The 12,966-nt window shown below is 46.4% G+C and overlaps 1 protein-coding gene and 1 long non-coding RNA gene across 3 annotated transcripts in view; one reads left to right on the top strand and one right to left on the bottom strand.

The window, feature by feature from the left end:
• LOC309335911 overlaps window positions 1-9,378 on the bottom strand; it is a 74,876-nt gene extending 65,498 nt beyond the window's left edge. Inside the window, exon 1 of the long non-coding RNA XR_014153799.1 lies at window positions 9,302-9,378. This is a non-coding gene — a long non-coding RNA (uncharacterized lncRNA). The remainder of the gene's footprint in view (window positions 1-9,301) is intronic.
• SLC39A10 (solute carrier family 39 member 10) overlaps window positions 4,067-12,966 on the top strand; it is a 57,868-nt gene continuing 48,968 nt past the window's right edge. The window contains exon 1 of one of the 2 annotated variants that reach the window (XM_081869942.1): window positions 4,067-4,422. The gene's annotated coding sequence lies outside the window, so the exon portion shown is untranslated. Of the gene's footprint in view, window positions 4,423-9,192; window positions 9,432-12,966 lie in introns of those variants that run through there. The other variant, XM_081869941.1, reaches the window with a different exon arrangement.

Here is a 12,966-nt window from a genome sequence, read left to right as displayed (position 1 = left end):
GCGAGTTTTTTTCTCCCCCCCCCTTTTTCTAAGCCGCTAAGCCACTAATAGCCGCTTAGCCGCTAATAGCCGCTAAGCCGCTAATAGCGCTAATCCGCTAAGCCACTAATAGGGGTGCTTCGCAAGACGAAAAAACCGCAAGACGAAGAGACTCACGGAACGAATTAATTTCATCTTGCGAGGCACCACTATATATGATTCCTTACTCACACTTCCGCAGAAGGTCCTGAGGCACGTTTCAACAATATAATATCCAGTTATAAAAACGGATGAAAAAACGGTTACACTGGAACCTTGGTTGTCGAACACTTCGGAAGCCAAACACTTCGGAAGCCAAACACTTCAGAACCCAAACGCCGACAACCCAGAAGCAAATGCTTCCGTTTTCAAACATGCCTCAGTTGTTGAACGTTTCAGAAGTCGGACGGTCTTCTGGAACAAATTGTGTTCGGCAACCGAGGTTCGGCTGTGCAATGATTTAAACACACACACACAAACGTAAAAATATTCCAAACAGAACAGAACACTATGAACCAGTGCTTTTTTTCTTTAAAAAAAATGTTTAGGGGTGCTCTCATTTTGACTCAAGAAAACCATTTTATAGTTCAAATCGGAGAAACTAAATACAGTATATGGACAAAAGTACAAAGATTCACAAAATGTTTAGGGGTATGTGTACCCCTGCTTCCCCCCAGAAAAAAGCACTTCTATAAATGCAGAAAAACAGGTTGGGTCCCAGGAAACAAAATATTTTAACTTAAGGTTACCAGTCGTCCCCTTTTCCCAGGGACAGTCCCCGGATTTACAAATCAGTCCCCATACAAAATCTATTGAAATTGAAAAGTGTCCCCGGATTCATTGAAAAAAATCTGGTAACCTCAACTGTCAAAGGCCACAGTAGGAAGGTTCATCGGCACTATATGGCAAAAGCTGTAGAAGAACGAAGATAGACCCTGGGGTGGGGAGCATCCAATCAGTGGGCCAGATTTGGCTTGGCACAGGTCCCAATTTGGGCCACAAAGGCGTTTTCCCTAAGCCACGACCAGTTACCCCACAACTAACATCACATCCCAGGTGCTTGGGAACCTCTGGACTTTTGACAGGTAGGTGGGTCAAACATATGCCAATCATCTGTCACCGTGATGAAGTTGGTCAACAGGGTGGGGTTTAGGTAAGGATCTGTCCCAAGAGGCCAAAAAGGTTCCACACCCCTGCCCTGTGCTAGATACACCTTTGTGAATAAGGAGTTCCCCAGTTTAGGACCTGCCACAAAGAAAGTCCTTTTCCAAGTGACCTTTCCCCACATTGCTGAGAGAGATGGAACTACAGAGTACTCTGCATATATTAGCTTCCAAGAAGGTTGGTAGGGATGCTGATGGTCTTTCAGATATTTGGAGTCGCACCCTCACAATATCCTTTTAGACACCTGCTGAACACATTTGTTCAGACACTTTCGTTTATACCCATTACGAGAAGTGAGGCTACAGGGAACCAGAAATAGGGCCTTCTCGGTAGTGGCGCCCGCCCTGTGGAACGCCCTCCCATCAGATGTCAAAGAGATAAACTGCTATCTGACATTCAGAAGACATCTTAAGGCAGCCCAGTTCAGGGAAGTTTTTAATATGTAACGCTGTACTGTTTTTAACACTTCATTGGGAGCCGCCCAGAGTGGCTGGGGAAACTCAGCCAGATGGGCAGGGTATAAATAATAAATAAATAAATAAATAAATAAATAAATAAATAAATAAATAAATAAATACTGAGAAGGCCCTTTGCCTGGTTCCCTGGAACTCCACTTATTGCAATGAGGGAACTGCCAGAAGGCCCTCGGACCTGGACCTCAGTGTCTGAATTGAATGATGGGGTTAGATATGCTCCTTCAGGTACACAGAGCTGAGGTTGTTAAGGGCTTTAAAGGTGAAGGAAAGACCATTCATATCAGGGCAAGATGGATAATGTTTGGGTTGGTGGTCCACCACCCAGAGAGGCAGTAGGTATGCCTCCCAGCATATCTCCTGTCTCCTAAATTATCTGTTGGCGCCACAGACTGAGAATGCTCTCGATGCAATCTATTCACCAAAGTGGTGGCTGTAACCAAGCATACCTTTTATTGGTGCGGCGGCTGCAGTCCTTCCTGAAAAATAAGGACCATGCTTCTGTTCTGCATCTCCAGATAACCTCTGGAGATACCCTGAAATTTCAGCTGGGGATAATACAGGTGCATTTGGCTGTTGCGTGTATGCAACTTTGCCTCCACCTAAAGTGTAAAAAGGGGACACGGATAGCGCTGTGGTCTAAACAACTGAGACTCTTAGGCTTGCCGATCAGAAGGTTGACGGTTTGAATCCCCGTGACGGGGTGAGCTCCCGTTGCTCAGTCTCAGCTCCTGTCAACCTAGCAGTTCCAAAGCACGACAAAAAGTGCAAGCAGATAAATAGGTACTGCTGCGGCAGGAAGGTAAATGGCATTTCCATGCGCTGCTCTGGTTTCAGTGTTCCATCGTGCCAGAAGTTGCTTAGTCATGCTGGCCACATGACCTGGAAAAACTGTCTGCGGACAAATGCCGGCTCCCTTGGCCTGTAAAGCGAGATCAGCGCCGCAACCCCAGAGTCATCTGCAACTGGACTTAACTGTCAGGGGTCCTTTGTTGTTGTTGTTTAGTCGTTTAGTCATGTCTGACTCTTCATGACCCCATGGACCAGAGCACGCCAGGCACTCCTGTCTTCCACTGCCTCCCGTAGTTTGGTCAAACTCATGCTGGTAGCTTCAAGAACACTATCCAACCATCTCATCCTCTGTCGTCCCCTTCTCCTTGTGCCCTCCATCTCTCCCAACATCAGGGTCTTTTCCAGGGAGTCTTCTCTTCTCATGAGGTGGCCAAAGTATTGGAGTCTCAGCTTCAGGATCTGTCCTTCCAGTGAGCACTCAGGGCTGATTTCTTTAAGAATGGAGAGGTAGAGTGTTTTTCTCCTCTTTCTTATATTTCATACAGCAGTTGCATGAGATTACTACCCAGCAAAGGCTTATTATTCAAATAAAACCCTATATAGCACCTGCCGTATCCAGTTACCCCAACAGATAATGGAGGGGGACGACAACGACGACCCATATCTTGTATGTTTTTAAACTATGTGTACTAAATCTAGCCATATAGGCAAGATACAACTGCTTACACTCCTTTAGTCAGCGAGATCTAGTCACATCCTCAAGGTCTCTTAGGCATGGGTTTGCTAACACCAAGCACACTCATCCTTCCTTATCTTCACATTCCTGAAGATTAGGTAGTATTATTATTATCGCTACTGTTATATTTCTCTTTGCAGCAGCAAGGTTAAGAGCTGACTAGGAATGTGATCCCAGGGGATGGGTGGGAAAATACGGCTTGAATTAAAGGGAGCTGGAGGGGGCCTAGCTTTCTTAGCCATTTGTGGCAGCCCCTCTAGCTACTATGTTTAGAAGCCTATAGAGTCGAGCTTGATTTGGGTTAAACTAGAAGGCAGGGGTTGTGGGTTTAATTAAGAGCCCCCTTACATCTTGCTCCGTAACTCAAAACACTGGAGTGAGGGTGGAGAACAAGCTATGAAACTACAGTCGTATCTTGGATCCCAAACACTGTGCAAGTCAAACTTTTTGGCTTCCGAATGCCGCAAACCCGGAAGTGAGTGTTCCGGTTTGGGAACGTTCTCTGGAACCCGTATATCCGATGCGACTTCTGATTGGTTGCAGGAGCTTCCTGCAGCCAATTGGAAGCCGTGCCTTGGTTTCTGAATGTTTTGGAAGTCAAACGGACTTCCGGAACAGATTCCATTCGACTTCCGAGGTACCACTGTATATGTGAACAACGCAGAAGAGATGTCTTTCTGAATAAACCCTATCAAAACACCTGTGATCATGGGAACCATTCAACGTGAGTTAAGGGATAAAAGTGCCATGCAAATGATGAACAGTAAAGTTTTTCCCTTCAACTGGTTAATAGTGTTTCAAAAACGAAAGTAATGAATAACGTGTGGTCGAAATCAAGCTCAGAGCGTTTTAATAATATGCATAGCTGAAGCTGTTTTCCTTTTTTGACCTACTGAGAATGGAGCCTTTATGAAAGGAGACGGGTTTCTCACCTGTTCTTATCTCTTGTTGTTGTTCTTGGTGGTTCTGAGTCATGTTATGGCCATCTTCTGTGAATCCTGGAGGACCTGCTCCCTGCCTTGCATACCTTTTCCACCTGGCTTCGGAGGGAAGCGCCTTGACTGACTCGAACCCAAAACAGGAGGCTGCTGAGGAGGCCAGAGACCATCTTGGTTGTGAGTCCTGGAGGACCTACTCCCTGTCCTATAGGCGATTTTCACCTGACCTGGGAAAGCAGGACCTGACTGACTCCAGCTACAAAAGCTGAGGCTGCTGAGGAAGCAAGAGGTCATCTTTGCTGTAAGTCCTGGGGGAACTATTCCCTGTCTTGCAGGCTTTCCCCAGCTGGCCCTGACTGACTCCAGCTACAAAAGCTGAGGCAGCCGAACACACTCTTGGGTTGGGGTATTCTTTAGAAGGTTCTGTTGCTGTTATTATTGCCCTAGTATGTTTTAAATTGTTTTCAACCGCTTTTCAACTTGTTTTTTAAATTTGGGGGTTTTGTTGTTTTTTAAATTGAGGGATAAAAGATATGCTTGGGAAGAGAGCAGGGGAAAGCAGGGCTGATCACAATTGCAGTGGCTCTGGACAATAGGAGGCATGGGGGTCAGCCGGGTAAGGGGCATATGGCACAGGCAGTTTGTGACTGCCATGTGCCAGCCTCTCCTTCAACCTGGAAATTGTAGTTCTCCTATCAGCGACTGCTGTTATTGAATGCTAGGTCGGCTCCCAGTAAGACCTCCTTCATGCACGATCTGATTATGTATGAGAAGGCTGATCTGGTATCACTGAGATCTGGGTGGTGAGCAGGGTGGAGTTGGTCTCACCCAGCTGCAGTGGCGTAGCGTGGGTTGTCAGCACCCGGGGCAAGACAAGTAATTTGCGCCCCCTAACCCGTGGATTTTAGCACTCGAGCGAGGTAGGGGCAGAGAGCTGCGAGTGCGAACGCCCCCCAGATGTTGCGCCCAGTGCGGCCGGCCCCCCCTGCACCCCCCACGCTACGCCACTGCCCAGCTGTGACCACCTTTGCACTCGGTGCAGCATCAGGGTAGACTTGAAGGTTAGGGAGAGAAAGTTGCTATAGAGATTCTCTCCCCCCCCCCTCTCTCTTAAGGCTCTCTGTCCAGTTAAGGGGGGATCTAGTGTGTGTGTTCCTGGCATTGGGCAAATTAGAGATTCTGCTTGTTTGCTGCCTGCCTTGCTGCCCAGCAGCTTCCCTGCCTGAGCTGACAGAGGTTGTCTCAGAAGCAGTGTTGAAGACTCCCAGACTGCTGGCTCTGGGGGACTTCAACATCCATGCTAAGGTGACTGGCTCTGGGTGCCTCAGGACTTCATGGCTGCCATGGGGCTGTCGCAACATGTCACTGGCCCAATGGCTCAAACAAGAGTGGAGGAAAACTCCAGTCAAATGCAATCAGATACTGGCGAAGGCTCATCATCAAGTCTACCTAGGGAAGTGAAGGCAATGAAAAAGTTATACAGTGGTACCTCAGGTTAAGTACTTAATTCGTTCTGGAGGTCTGTTCTTAACCTGAAACTGTTCTTAACCTGAAGCACCACTTTAGCTAATGGGGCGTCCTGCTGCCACTGCGCCACCAGAGCACGATTTCTGTTCTCATACTGAAGCAAAGTTCTTAACCCGAGGTACTATTTCTGGGTTAGCAGAGTCTGCGACCTGAAGCGTATGTAACCTGAGGTACCACTGTACTTTGCTGATTCCATTACATCCTCATTGGGCCATCCAGCAGAGCTTTTCTGGGCAGTACGGGGCCCCTTACAGTCTGGCCTGAAGGAGGTGGCAGAATGGACGAGAGCGCACTGTGATTTGTTTGCAAAGCATTTTGAGGATAAAATTGCGTACACACCCACCCACCCACAATCCATCAATCTAGCTCAGGCTTCCTCAAACTCGGCCCTCCAGATATTTTTTGCCTACAACTCCCATGATCCCTAGCTAGCAGGACCAGTGGTCAGGGATGATGGGAATTGTAGTCTCAAAACATCTGGAGAGCTGAGTTTGAGGAAGCCTGATCTAGCTACTACACGATGGGCAAAAAATATATATGCTGCATTGCAAAGGGTTGGACTAGATTGCCCTCGTGGTACAATTCTAATGCGTTTCTGATTTTAGTGTGCTATACACACATGCATATGGCCAGTGCTTTTTTTTCTTTAAAAATGTGTTTTCTAAAAAAAACAGTGTGACAGAAATTGAGGCCACCAATGGGGGTAGCAACGGAACTGATGATTCACCGTGCTGGAGAAGAAACTAAAAATTTTTAAATGATTCACAAAATGTTTAGGGGTATGTGTACCCCCCATTTAAAAAGCACTGCATGTGGCAGAAGCCCACCAACTATGGGAAAATTACTTCATTTCCCCAGGATGCACCCCCATCCCCACAAACCACATGATAAGGAGAGTAGGAAACTCTTTTCAAAGCAGGAGGGGGGAATAAGAAGGAAATATGCATGAAGGATTCCCCCCCCCCGGAATAATATTTATTATTTTCAGTAGATAAACATAATAAAAAAGAAGAGATTAACAATAATAAAGACAAACAAAAAAATAGGAGAAAAAGAGAAAAAAGATACATACAACATATTACCACTTAATTAATTAAAATTAAGTACCATCCATCTTCATAAACATAGTATTTGACTTCCTCTAATCTCTTCCATCCGAATTTCTTAGTAATTATATGTAGCAGTTTCCAATATCAATGTTTCAAAAGACCATATCACAGTCCTAATCATATTACATAGCTTTCCTTATCGTACATTTTCTTATTTATAAATTTAATTCCATTTTAATCCTAGGCCTAATTGTTTCTTTCAAGTGGTTACATATCTTTAATATTACAATATTTATTCAAATAGTCTTTAAATTTCTTCCAATCTTCTTGGTGATCCTCTTCTTTCTGGTCGCGGATTCTCCCGGCGGGGTCAGCCAGCTCCATAAACTCCATCATCTTCATCTGCCATTCTTCTACCGCTGGTAATTCTATGCATGAAGGATTTTTGGATGAAAGAACATGGGCAGCTTCAGGAGTCGTTGCGGCCTACATAAAATGAGATTGGGGGTCACATAGGGCCACCAGGCTGCAGGTTGCCCACCTGTGCTGTCAATTGTCAGAATAAGCATAATCCCATCCTATATATATCTTATGCGTGCTGTGCTTCTGTTTTTTTATAGTTCAGAGCATGAATAGTTTTTTCCAGTCAGACTGATTCATACATTTGTGAATGCTCAGCCCGTGAATCAGTCTGACAGAGTATCTGGATTTCCAGCGTTGCAGAATTGATCTTTTAAAACTTAATGCCAATAGCAACCTATAAGCAACATTTTAGGCCCACTAAAGACTCAGTGAACGTCTCGCTATATTGCCCGCTTTGAGCAGGAGAAAACTGGGTAGGGTGGGAGCAGACCCCCATATATGACAGGGCAGGGGGCAGAAGTTGCTCATGTCTTTCAGATAAAGTCAGGATTCTCACCCATTTTGCTAATTATATTTCTCTTTATTTACATAATCGCACACAGAGAACCGCTAGTGGTAATATTACTCCACACATTAAACAGGAATATAAATGGTAGTGCTCTTCTGAATGTGACATAAGAGTGTCAAAGAGCATTCCCACCCTTTAATAGACTTAAGGGCCCATCTCCACTTGCCCACAAAATCCGTATGTTATGTAACCAATAATTTGTCCTCCAGCAGTCCACACCTCAGCAGGTTATATTCAGATGCGATTCTAATCCGGAGTTACCATTCTCCTCATTTTGCACCATTTGCTTTTTTTGAACTCCACATAAAAAAAAAGAAAAAAAAAAGATAAAGCTGGTGGGAGCACTTTTAAAGCACAGTGGATGTTCTTTTCAGATTCTACAAGGCTAGGGGGGACTCTGGATTTAGCAGGGAGAAAGTCTGGAACAGAGGCTGTTTCTGGGGATGAGGGTGGGGGACTAAAGGAAGCACAAGGGGTGCATATTATTCCACATTAAGACGAGGTGTGGATGGGCCCCAATAACTCTTTTAAATCTCTTCACTGAGTGGCAGAGCTTGCACAGTATCTTGAATTTCTCTATGCGCTGCTGGCAGACGCTCCAGGTGTCCCACCGAAGCCAAGCTGGTTTCTGATTTGATCCCAGAACATCCCGCTTTTCCTTAAGACATCTGTATTTTCACCTGTGAAATGTTGGAGATGGAGTTATGTGGCCCCCAAGCCAACCTTTAGAAGACATCTCAAGGCAGCCCTGTTTAAGGAAGGGTTTTTTTTTAATGTTTAACGTTTTATTGGTTTGTTTAGTTGGGAGCTGCCCAGAGTGGCTGGAGCAACCCAGTCAGATGGGCGGGGTATAAATAAGAAAACGATGTTGATGATGAAATGGGACCTTCCTCTTTTCCTTGGAGGGTTACGAAGGAAGCACAATGTTGTGCACGTTATTCCACATTAAACCAAGGTGTGAACCTTTTAAAATCTCTTCGCAGAGTGGCAGAGCTTGCATAGATAGTATATTGAATTTTTCTATGTGCTTAAGCGTCTTTGGCTCTTTTGGGGGAGTGAAAGAAATGCGGGGACGGGGAGAAGGAAGAAATGGGAGGTGATTTAATTCCCAAGGGCAGAACTCTCGATCTTGGCCGCAGGGTCTTCACTGGCCCGGGCCTTAATCTCTTCCCTCTCCCGCCCTGGGTAAGCACCAAGTTCCCCACTCTTTTTTTCCTGCTCCACCCTGCAATGGCTTAAACTTCCCAAAACCCGACGCCTTCTCCCCAGGGAGCCACGTGAGGGCCGGGCAACCTTCATTTGCACACCAAAAGCCCTGCAAAAAAAAGCAGCGAATAAAGACAGAAGCTACAACAAATATATATATATATTCCCACCGCCCCACGCACGCCCACTTCCCCTCTGCCCAGGAAGCCGCTGGCCCCCACCACGCATGCGCCGCGGCAACCTTGCCTCCGCTACGCCGCTCGCGTAGGGAAAGCTGCGGCGGCGAAAATTGCGTAGCGCACGCGCGGGGGGGCGCAGGAGGAGGATGAGGAGGAGGAGAAAGCCGGTTTCGGCGCGGCGCGGGGAGGTCGGCGCCCGGCGTAAGAGGCTTTGGTGAATGGCCGTAAGAGCGCGCAGCGGCGGCAGTAGTAAAGTAGTAAAAGCTTGAAAGCCCAAGCCAAGCTCACCCGCAGGAGGAGCAGCAGCAGCAGCAGCACTGCGGAGTGGGAGGAGGAGGCGGCACCCCGCGCGCGCGCGCCGGCGGTTTTTTGGTACCGAGCGGAGAGAAGGAGATGCACACGGCACACTCGAGCTGAGGTAGCTATAAAAACCCCGTTGGTTCGAGTTCCCTCCCCCATAAAGGCCGGCCGGCCGGCTGGCTCTGAGGTGGCGGCGACATGGCGAGAGTAGCGGGGGGGGGTGTAGCTGGGATCCGCAGCGCGGCGGGGCAGGCCCCTCGCCCGCCTGTGGAGAAAAATGAGGCGGGGTTGGTTAGCCGTTTCCCGCCGCCGCCTCGCTGCCTCCCCCCCCCCTCAACACTGTTGCTAAGGGGGCTTGGTGGGCGTCGGAAGGAAACTAGGATAACGTGTGAGGGGATTGTGTTGGCGGGGGGGGGTTTCTTTCCCACACAGCCCGCCACCCCCTTCTCCTTTCCCTCAGGTGAAGCTGGTTGGGGTGGGGTCGCCATGGCGGGGGGGGGAGAGAGAGACGAAGCGCCCCTTGGGCCTCTTTGTTGCTGCTGCTTTTTGTAAGCTCAGGTGTGGCTGAGGAGAAGGCGAAGCAGACAAAAGGCTCTTGCTCCCAAGGCGGCGGTGGTTCTCCGATTCGGAAACCGGCGTCGGAGGTTCGCCTTTTCTTTCCCCCTGCTTTCCTTGGAGGGGATGGCGGGGAGGAGAGGGCGCCGCATAGCATCGGTGGGCCTCGTGGCCGCGCCGCCCGCCCCTCTTTTCTCCCTCACATGCTCCAGCTGCAGGGCTTAAGCGATCGGGCCTGGCCCACGTGTTGGTGGTGGGTGCACGGTGCAAGGCCCACGGGTGCTGCTGCTGCTGCTGCTGCCCTCTTTTGTTCTCGGGGCTCATGGTAGGTAATCCCACTGAAAGGTTGGCAAAGCACTGGGGGGGGGAGCAACACAAGCAACACACTGTGGCTGCTCATGGTTTCTTTGCCCTGAAGGTCTTTTAAGTTGCTGTGTTTGGGTTCTCTGCAGTGTGCGTCTCGCACCTTAGTGTGACCAAACAAAATAAAAAAAATTCCTTCCAGTAGCACCTTAAAGACCAACTAAGTCAGTTCTAGGTATGAGCTTTCGGGTGCATGCACACTTCTTCAGATACACTGAGACAGAAGTCACCAGACCCTTCTATATAGTGAGAAGGTGGGGAGGGGTATTACTCAGAAGGGTGGTGGGAATGGGTGATTGGCAGATAGCTGAGATGAGCCTGTTGACGACTCTTAACAACTGCAATAGGTCTTACAGGAAAAAGCAAGGGGTGAGAAGGTGAAAAATGGCTTTGTCATGTATAATGAGATAAGAATCCAATGTCTTTGTTCAGACCAGGTCTCTCCATGGTTTTAAGTTTGGTAATAAGTTGCAATTCAGCAGCTTCTCTTTCCAGTCTATTTCTGAAATTCCTTTGTAATAGAACAGCTACTTTGAGATCTTGTATAGACCTTAGTGTGACAGTATCTTTGGTGCTGGGATGCCCGCCACCGTGGGAACTTTTTTTAAAAAAAACCTTGTCCACCTTTTGTTTCTCTTCTCCGAGGTGTGGAGGTTTGAACCCTTCTCAATAAACGATCAAGCTGCTGTTTTGCTTCTGGCAGGGGTCTCTTGCTTGACCTGACCAATCGGGAATCGGTGGACCCAACAAAGTTGGGAAATGCAGCATACGCCCAAGAATTTGTCTTTGCCAGATTTCAAGGGCAATGGCTTACTTTCCCATCCCATGAAGTTGTTTCAGTGTCTTCTTGCACCCCAATTTTTCTTTTTAAAAAAGTCTGAACAAAACCACACTGAAATAAATCGCCATAAGGATATTGCTAAACTGCAGCAGCACTGATTGGGAAGAAAGAACTTGGTGGTAGAAAATGAGCCTCAGTAGTTATTATTATTATTAGAATTTATATGCTGCCATACACCTGGAGGTCTCAGGGTAGATCACAGAAGAAAATCAAAATATAAAACCACAAAATATGGTGCCCTAACCTGGATGTGGTGAAAAGACTAGTGCTAAAAAGGACAACTGGTTCCAGTCCTGCTCTAGTAGTGTGTTTAACGTGTGGTTAGTTACACAAGAATCCTGATTCAAATAGTGCAGTGCAAATAGGCTAACTTCATTTGAGTGCATGTTTGTTCCCAATCACAGCAAGGGTAGCTGCTTCTCCTTGGTTGAATTGTGGCATCTGTGATCAAGTTGCTGCAGATGGAAAGTAGGCTGTGGCTTGTTTTGGTAGAGCAAAATATTGCAATGACATAACAGGACTGTGGTGTTCAGGGATGCAGCTGACATCTTTTTAATAAACTTAACAAAAGTTGCATACAAACGGTGGCACTTTTTAAAAAAGTGACAATACAATACAATTGATTGCGTATACCAACATGTGCTGTTAAAAACAAAACTCCCCTTGTCAGTACAGCAGCTGCTTGTATGTGTGTAATTTTGAACTATTAATATAGGGAAGAAATTTAAGTAGATCTTTAAAAAAGTATAAAGTGGGGTGTCTTTGTCAAGTCCTGCAATGCCGGCTCCATTTGATGCTGCTAATATTGCACTTGGCAGCAAAAAAGGACAAAATATCCTCTATGATTTGTTAAATGTACCTGTCAGGGTCAGGAAGAGTTTTTAATAAGTTGCTTTCTACCTTCTGTAGCTAGGCCTTTTTAGAAATTAGTCCAGACTTGGTTTTCAGAATTGAGCTACAGATTACGTAGTCTAGATTGTAGCATAAATCTTACTAGACAAATAATATTTGATGTACTAATGAATATTGATTGGAGGGGGAGGGAATATGAAGTGGAAGTTAAGGTGCTAATACAAACTGTTCTAATCCCAAAGTATACACTGCCTGATCCTGTGAGTTCTTGGAAGTAAATCTTAATGTAAGTGTTCATTAGATTGTCGGCTAATTGGGCCTTTTCCCAGATAAGTGTAGGATTGCATCCTAAATCGCCCTGTCATTGAACACAGTGAGTTATTTCTAGGTAACCCTGAGTAGGAGCAGGCTGCATAACATTGTACTAAAGAGATTTCTGTAACAGCTTCAGCAAGCTGTTTGCTTAATAAAAGCACATTAACAAACAAATGTGATTTGTGGGCAGTGTTCTACCATCTGGGCATCTTCTGTTCCTTCTTTTTTCATAACTGTTTTTCCCAAATAAAAAGTTTAATTGTGCCTCTGTGTACTGAGCTTAATCTTGACATTTTATGATGTAGGTCTTTGGGCAGACAGTGTTACTACGCTGGACATGAAAGAATAGGTTGAACTGGCTCGGGAAATTTGCATACACCTCTGTACTGCATATTGATTTTTCATGGTTCAGGAGGGCACATACATCTCCCAAAGCAGCTTTGCACATTTTGTAGACTTTTATTTTTAGGGAGTTTGGCAATAGTTGCCCATTTCCTGCCCTTCTTGCCTAACCTCCTTGCCCTTCATTCCTACCATTGCCTTTCTCACTGATAAGGTGTTGAGCACTTGGTTTGTTCCCTCTGCCTCAGAGCACATTGTCCTGACTATTATGGCTAAAAGATGAGGACCCAGAACACATATATTCAGTACTGATAATGAGTGTACTTTGGCCAAGCTTCTAATCCTCAAAGGGTTCCTGGCTCTTTGCCACTAGAAAAATGATCTA

The sequence above is a fragment of the Podarcis erhardii genome (genome assembly GCF_964252035.2).
Source record: "Podarcis erhardii genome assembly, chromosome: 1".
NCBI classification, from domain to species: Eukaryota; Metazoa; Chordata; class Lepidosauria; order Squamata; family Lacertidae; genus Podarcis; species Podarcis erhardii.
The sequence above is the reverse complement of the archived record's forward strand: the minus strand, read 5'-3'. Positions and strand labels throughout refer to the sequence as shown.